At 46.2% G+C, this 8720-nt stretch overlaps 1 pseudogene; it reads left to right on the forward strand.

Moving 5' to 3' along the window:
* Window positions 1-2963: 2963 nt before the first annotated feature.
* Window positions 2964-7194, forward strand: LOC147973091 (uncharacterized; annotated as a pseudogene).
* Window positions 7195-8720: the final 1526 nt, after the last annotated feature.

Below are 8720 nucleotides of genomic sequence, written 5' to 3' on the forward strand. Positions count from 1 at the left end.
CCAGTAGGTGTGCCTAGTGGGGATGAAAGACATGTCCCACACCCAGACCCAGCAGGCAAAGTCTTGGTGTGGCCGCGCTCCAGCGTGTGGCTGTCGAGCCGATCGACTCACACCTTGTCGCTGAGCACCTCCTGCGCCCCCTCGATCGATGGACCAGTACTGCATGGGCATGTGCTCGATAACACAGCAGACATGCAGGTTGAAGGTGGCGAAGCCTGCATGATCGTCCTCGCGCCAAGGCTGGATGGCGAGGTTGATGCCGTTGACGCGCAGGGTGCCCGACGCACTGCGTTGGCATGGTGCCCCGGCTGGGTGAAGACGACGAGGAAGTCTTCAGGCTGGTGAGCAATGACCCGCAGCTGGTGGGGCGGGACGTGGAGCTAGGCCTCGAAGTCCCGCCCGACGGCCATCGGGGACGTGGCCGCCACCCCGTCCAAAGCGCGCAACGTCACCGTATGCTGCGTGAGGAAGAAGACAGCCCGCTCCACTTCCACCGAGGAGACCCCCACCTTGTGGCTGGTGCGGGGGCGGCGTGCAGGGTCAGACAGGCTCATCTCAGCCATCGAAGCTGCTGGCGAGTGGGCGAGGGGCGGCTGGTGCGGCGGCGGAGGCGATGGAGGTGGCGGTGACAGTGGGGGAAGAGCAGGCGGGAGTGCACCGGGGGACGAGGAGCAAGCGGACCTAGCCTAGCAGCAGCAGGGCCACTCGGGCCATTGCGAGGATTTTGTGGACACTCACGGCCAAAATGTCTCGGGCGCTCGCAGATGATGCAATGGAGCGGATCACTACAGTCTTTCCGGCGGTGGAGCTTGCTGAGGGATCGAAAACAGCGGCCGCGGAAACGGCATAAGAAGGCATCCCGCCCACCGGCCGCATTGAACGCAGCCCGGCGATCCTGGGAGCGGTGCGGAGGGGCCTGCTATTGTCCGGCAGATCGGAGGGGCGGCCGCGGTTCTTCTTGGAGGAGACAGCCGTCCATCCACCGCCCGGCCCCGAAGAGGAAGCACTGACTGTGGAGGGCGGGGAAACTGTGATGGATTGGAGGCGACGGGTGGGGCACATCAAGATCCGCAGGATCTGCAGCAGAGGCAACTACGATGGATTTAAGGCGCGGAGCCGGTAGCTCCGGCGAATCCCCTCCGCAGCCGAAGAGCATTCACCGCGATACAGGATTCTTGGCTGAAATGCCGGATCTGGGGCAGGGGAGGCGCCGCAGCTATGGAGCATGCTGGGGGTGAATGAGCCGTCTTCGGACCGAGGGGCGAATCCAGGTCTCCCGCAGCAGAGCCGCAGCTGGAGCCGGGCCATGGGAAGCACGGCGCGCCCATGCCGCCGCGAGGGGGGAGGGGCGAGGAGGCGCTGTGGGGTGGCCGCCGCGGCCGGAGCGGCCAGCGGCACAGGGGGGGAGGCGGGCTAGAGCTCAGTTGGTGTTTGAGAGATAGAGGAGTTTCTTCTTTCAATATGTACATCAACAAGGGTGTCGGGGGCTTGAGTCCCAGTTGTACTTATGTCTCCATATGTATCTCTATATATAACCGCGAGTTGCTACGCACTTCATATACGACCAAGCCTTGTGATTGTTTAACACTAGCTACGTGCTCCTCTATGCTCTGTGTTTCTTGTGTACAGTATTCTTGGACAAGACTGTCAGACCACAAGCCATGCTCAATCATGACACCAGTCGCTGAGGATATATAACAGTGTCCCCGTCTTATTTTGCGTTGATAATTCTTACGGAACGAGTGGCTTCGGGAGAACCTATGACATAGCTTCGTCTTTGTTAACTACAAAAGTGATGCCACGGCCTGCTGACGGTGATCCATGATGACTGCTATGCAGGTTATCTTGTACATATTTTTTAGGTATGTGGTGTCGATAGATGAGTAGCGGTGTTAGTATTTGTAGGCTCTGTTGACGGTGCCATCAACCATGTACTTGTGCTTTGCTGTGTCCTCATTGTACAGCAGAATCCTGTAGAAAAAGTCCCATCGCCCCTTTTCTGCCCGAATTAAGCAAGTGTGTTTTGCATGTCAGTAAGCTTGGTTTCCCTCCGATACATGGTTCACAAGTTGGATATATATTTGTCTTCACATACGGCACTTTTGATAGCTCGGCGTCTTGGTCACGCAGTTTTGCCAATATTTGCACCATCCTACTTGTTCGCAGGTTGCAGTCATAAAAAAGCCGCACAAATTGCTCTTGTTCGTGGGGCATGTGGCAGTCACTCTCAAAAACTTCACAAGGTCGGTCTCAGCCGATCTTCTTGTGAATTTCAGCTCACACACTCTAGTAGCAAGCCCAACTGCGTTCCCGAGAGGGGGCCCCTGAAATATTAGCAGGTTGGCGATATGCTAGAGATTGGCGTCATGCCGTCCTTCCTCCTCCTGATTTCTCCTCTTGATTCTTCTTCTTCCTTTTCTAATCCCCAACTGCTTCTCTAATCTGCCATATCCTTTTCTCTTGTTCCTTCGAGATCTCAACAATTCCCTTCTCTAATCTTCCTTATCCTTTTATCTTGTTCCTTCCAGATCTCATCAATTCCCCTGCTCCAACTAGTGAGGCTAGATCCTTTGTATCCAACCCATCAACCGATCTCTCTCCGTCTCATCTATATCAGCGGATTCCTTGATCGATTCTCGCTCACCAGCCTCTCTGCCTGCGCCCTTCCACCGTTGTGGCATCGCGCCTCCGCCACCACCGTCCGAGACTCCTACTGCCTCAACAGGATTTCTTGTGGTGCCGCCGGATTCCCGCGTCGAATAGGAAATCCTCCCCATCCCTCAGATCCGTCAGACTATCGGCCAAGTGCTGCTGGAGCGCCTTGACCTCGTCCTTCTCGCTTGGCTAGGACAGCTAAAGGAACCAGTTTCTGAATTGGACAAAGAGCACGGCTGCTTCGAATAGGAGCAACACTTTTCTGAAATTTGTGTCTGTGGAGAAGCTGAACTGGAGTTGTGATTGCCATGAAGCTCATTGGCTGGAACTGCCGTGGCATGGGCAAGGACCTCAACAGCTCTACTAAGATGGAGTACCTCGCAAAATTGATGAATTCCACCTATGCTCAGGTAAATTTCGTATCTGAAATTAGAACATCAAGGTACAGTTCTTCTCATCTTAACTCTCGATTTAATACTAACGATAGCTTCGTAGTTCCATCTGTTGGTCGTTCTGGTGGTCTTTGGATACTTTGGTCTGATGAAGTTTGTGTCTGTCAAGTTCTCCAATCACTATATGATTTTAGCCCTTGTTGTCAATAAAATTACCAATGTGGAATTTGTTCTGGCTTGTGTTTATGGAGATCCCCATCATCGCCACACTAACCTAATTTGGGATCATATTCTAAATTTTGTTAATGATAACATAGGGAAGCCAATTGTTTGTTTCAGTGATCTGAATGATATCATGTGTGATACGGAAACTACTTCTCTCAATGTGAATAAGAACCGTATGCGTGCTGTCAATAACTATGTCAAGCAATGTGGTCTGTTTGATCTGGGGTTTAGTGGACCGGCTTATACTTGGACAAATATGCGGTTCTCCTCTAGACCTATCTTTGAAAGGCTTGATCGTTGTCTTGCCAATGCAGATTGGTGTGTTATGTTTCCTAATACTAATGTTTTTAATTTACCAATCATTCATTCGCTGAGTGATCATGCACCTATTCTGATATCCACTGATTCTCAGTTTCGTAGGCCTAAACTACACTTTAAATTTGAAAATTGGTGGACTTTTGAGGAAGATTTCCAGGGCATTGCTAAAAATGCTTGGGACTCCTCGGTTAATAGACCATTCCATGTCAGAACCAATAACCTTGCAGGGACTTTGAAAAGGTGGTGCAAAAAGAAAAAACCTTTACAGCATCAACTTGATTGTATTCAGGATCAGATCAATGAGATTCAAATGAAGCCGGTGCATCTCCAAGACTATTCCCTTCAGGCAAGCCTAGTTGCCCAATATGAAGGTAATTTGACCAAGATCATTGAATTTTATAGGCAACGTGCAAAAAAACACTGGGCGACCAAAGGTGACAGGAACACATCCTTCTTTCACAATGCTGTTCAAAAGCGTAAGCGTCAAAATCGCATAGTTTCTATTAAGGACACTCATGGTAATAATTTGTTTGATCCAGATGATATTGACAAGGAGTTTGTTAATTATTTTAGAACTATTTTTTGCTCATCTTCTACTAATAATGACAGGCCCAGTTTGGATACTACTTTGCCGCAAGATACAAACGACTTCACCTACTCGATCCCTGATAAACATGAGATATGGGAAATTCTCAAAGGCATGAAGAAGAATGCCTCTCCTGGACCTGATGGATTCAATGTGGGTTTCTACCTTTCGGCTTGGAGTTGGATAGGAGATGATGTGACCAATTTGGTAAGAAATTTCTACACCACAGGTATTGTTCCGCCTCATCTCAATGATACTCAAATTGCCCTCATTCCGAAGAAACTTGCTTCGCATCTGCCTTCTGACTTTCGGCCCATAAGTTTGTGTAATGTTGTTTACAAAATCATTGCTAAATCTTTAGCCAATAGGTTGAAAGGGCATTTTCCTGATTACATTCACCCCTCTCAGCAAGCTTTCATTGAAGGTAGGCGCATAAGCAATAATATTATTGTCGCCCAAGAAATTGCCCACTCATTCTCTCTTGCTTCTTGGAAGAGCCTTGATTTTATACTGAAAATTGACCTTGCCAAAGCTTTTGATAGAATTGAGTGGCACTTCATTGTCTCGGCTCTTGCTCGTAAAGGTCTCCATGGCCATTTCATAAAACTTGTTCATGCATGCATTTCATCCCCAATGTTTTCAGTGATCATTAATGGTCAATCTTTTGCAAAATTCAATAGTTCCAGAGGCATTAGACAGGGATGTCCTTTGTCACCGTATCTTTTTGTCCTTGCAGTAAATGAGTTATCTCTTATGTTACAGGATGCCTTGCAAGCTAATCACCTGACAGGTATTTCGCTTGGACCAAATTGCCCTCCTATTCACTCTTTGATGTTTGCAGATGACCTGATTGTTTGTGGCAAAGCTAATGTGCAGGAAGCTAATACTATTTTACAGCTTTTAGACCATTTTTGTTGTGATTCAGGGCAAACTCCAAACTGGAGTAAATCTGGTATCTTATTCAGCAATAATGTTACGATGCAGGTTAAACAAGATATTAAGAGAATCTTTCCAGCTCCAGACATCGACAGTTCTTTCGTCCATTTAGGCCATCCACTTGTTTTACCTTCTAAAGATAGATCAGCTGGTTATAACTTTGTTTACGATAAATTCAAGTCCAAACTTAGCACATATAAAGCCAACAGACTCTCTCATGCGGCAAGATTAACTCTCATAAAATCCGTTTTCTCTTCCATTCCTGTATATTACATGTCCAACATACTTTTTTCAAAAAAGTTCCTTGCTAAACTAACAACAATCATTAGGAACTTTTGGTGGACAGGTATTCAAGATGATCAGACTACTAGAAGCTTGTGCCTTAGGGCATGGGCTGATGTATGTATTGAGAAGAAAATTGGTGGTCTTGGTGTTAGAAATTTGCAGGCAATCAACCAAGGACTTGTTCTCTCGACGGCATGGAGATTGGCAAAAGAGCCGCAAAGTCAGCTAGCATTGATTCTCAAGGCAAAGTATCATCATGATACATCCATTTGGAGAGCCCGGCCGAACAAACCTAAATCTGCCTTTTGGTCTGCAATTCTAAAGGTGAAGCCTCTTCTAATCTCAGCCACAATTTGCCAAATTGTTGATGGTGCTAGTTCTATTTGGAGCTCACCTTGGTTTTCCGGATGGGAAACTATTTATGATCATCTTATCATTCAGCAACAATCTTTTTCTTACCCTGCACAAGTTAAAGATCTTTGGATACCGGGTCAAAAGAACTGGAATGCAAACTTGATTAATTCTCTTTTCACTCCTGAATTGGCTAATACCATTCTACAAACTCCTATTATTAAGGCAAATGGTAAGGATATGTTGGTTTGGAAACTAACTCCTGCAGGTGAATTCTCTTCCAAAAGTGCTTACAAGCACTGCTTCAACAATCTTCAGCTTCCACCAAGGCAAAGGCCCAAAATTGTCCCTATGCAGGTCATTTCCCTTCTTAATCAGGTGTGGGAGGATAAGCAAATGGCACCAAGAGTTCAGGCATTTGCTTGGAGGCTTCTTAGGAAAGCACTTCCTACAGGTAAGAGGGAAGGTAGGTACTCCAAACATATCAATGAAAACTGCTCTAGATGTGGACTATTAGAAGATGAAATGCATATGTTGTTTCTGTGTCCTTTTTCTAAAGCTGCATGGTTTTGCTATCCCTGGTTTATTAAAACGGAATCTCTGGCTGAAAATTATCATTCTATTCTTGATATGATTCGTGCTTTGATTACATCTCAACATCCAAAAATAAACTTGACTACTCTCTATACTTTTCTATGGTGTCTTTGGAAAGCTCGGAACGACTGTCTATTTTGCAGCAAATTATGCAAGCCTTCCCAGGTGTATGCTTCAGCAAATGCAATAATTGAAGCAACCAATTTAGAAGATAAGAACTTCGCTCAGCAACAAGAAAGCGATAAAGCTCAGGAGCAGTTGCAGGATTCTTCAACAACCACGCATACACATGACTGTAATAACCTTACAGGGAATGTCATCTTTTGCGACGCAGCCTGGGAGAGACGCACAGATTCAGAGCTGGGCCATGCTGGCTTAGGAGTAATCATCACCATGCAAGACAATCGGCACCTCCAACGACTACACGTCTCTGCGCTTTCGCCTCCAGTTTCATCACCCCTCCAGGCTGAGACTTATGGGCTGCTACTAGCTACTAAGTTAGCAGATCTTCTGCAGGTTCAGAACCCTCACTTTTGCACCGACTGCTCGGTGTTAGTTTCGGCGGCAAGGTCATCAACGGTATTTGCTGCTCTAGGATGTTGGGAGAACAGACCTCTCCTTGCAGAGATCCAAGCCTCTCCCTCTTTTAGTCGTAACAAGATCACTCACATCAACAGAAGCAACAATGTAAAAGCTGATCATCAAGCTCGATTAGCTTTGCGGATTCAGTCAAGGTCCTTAGCTCTTCGTTGCTTATGTACACAAGCAGATCAAGGTCAATGTCCCGGAAAGGACATAGTTTCTGGTTCTAGCATGAGTCCCTTCATGCTTCTTTCTGTAAAATGCACTTGATCATCAATAAAGTTTTCTTGTGTTAAAAAAAAAACTTCACAAGGTCATTTTTTTATGATGGGGTAGTTGTGCTCTTCTATAGACTTATCAACATGCTTCCAGGCCCGATTCTTGGTCAGCTTCAGCTAAGCAGGGCACTATGTCCTCTCCCCAGTTTGGCTTCTTAGTATTTTCTGTCTTCTTCTTGTTCTTTCCTACTTCCACATCATTTGTTGCTTTAGACTATTTCCGTCTAGCAAATGCATTTATCTTCTCTAACTTCCCTACTTTGCGCATTTGCGGGCATAGCCCTAGACCCATGTACGTCGCACACCCCATGCACCCTAGTTCACTCGCGCCTCTGCTCTCGGAATCACTCCCCTTACACTGGTTTTCCTCCCCAAAATGACTCCAATCTCACAACTTAGTTGCCTCCCAAACTTGAGGTAATGAGGTTTGGTTTAGTGCCATGAGACCTATCTACAATGGCTTTGCGACAGGTGCCCATGTTGTCTTGGCTCTTCAACGTTTGATCTTTCCATTCTAGCTCTCCCTGGCGCTAGCACAATGTTGGTCTTTCAACACGAATCCATTTCCCGAAGAGCCCAACGGGGAAGACGAAGAAAGCGGTGACCCAATTGCTCGTCGCAGAACCAGCAAGCTGGCACCGCCCCCTCACAAATACACAAAGCAGAAACTAGTTTGCCCTCTACTGATATCGAAATAACCCGCACGCATAGGAGGTACTATTCAACATGCAATGCTTCGAAGGACGACCAGAACATTCGCTTTGGTTGGCTACCAGTCCCCCTATCAGGCCTTAGCCCACCCAAAGAAGCACGAAAAAAAATAAAGAGAAACAAACTTTAAAAATGTAGTCAAGATATTTCAAATGTTTTGAGAAAATAAAAAATATTCACAATTTTAGATAATTATCATGAATGTAAAAATGTTTACGGATTTAAAAAAAACTGCTCGGGAACTCCAAAAATGTTTTTAAGTTTAGAAAATGTCTCTAAATTTTAGAAAATGTTTCTCGCAATACAATCTTGAATTAAAAAAGTATTCATGAATCCGGAAAATGTTCTCGGATTACAAAAGAAGTTCCCCAAAATTCAGAAATGTTCATAAATTTAAAAATATTTATCAATTTAAAAAATGTTCATGAATCTCAAGATTTGGTTATCGATCAATATAGTAGCGCCCGCGTAAATGTGTGAATAAAAATCCAACCGTAGTCCACAATCGATCCACTTCCTGACATGTGGGGCCACAAGTGCAAAACCCACCTTATACTGGGCGACGGTCGGCGCCGGCAAGACACAGGCTGCGGCACTCGGGAGATTGCCAGATGTGTGCGTGGCTGTGTGCACGTGCAAGAGTTAGGTCCGAAGGCATCGATTTGAGCCAACCAGCTTGTGCCCGGGCCTTTGTGGCTTCATGTTTGGACTCAAAATGAAATACGTATTGATAAATCTTGCAGAAGCCACACGTAAAACGCACTTCTGAATCCAGCTTGCACCCCTAAAAAGTTTCAATTTAAACTA

This window comes from Triticum urartu, chromosome 5A (assembly GCF_056163025.1).
Source record: "Triticum urartu cultivar PI428250 chromosome 5A, HENAU_Tu73, whole genome shotgun sequence".
NCBI classification, from domain to species: Eukaryota; Viridiplantae; Streptophyta; class Magnoliopsida; order Poales; family Poaceae; genus Triticum; species Triticum urartu.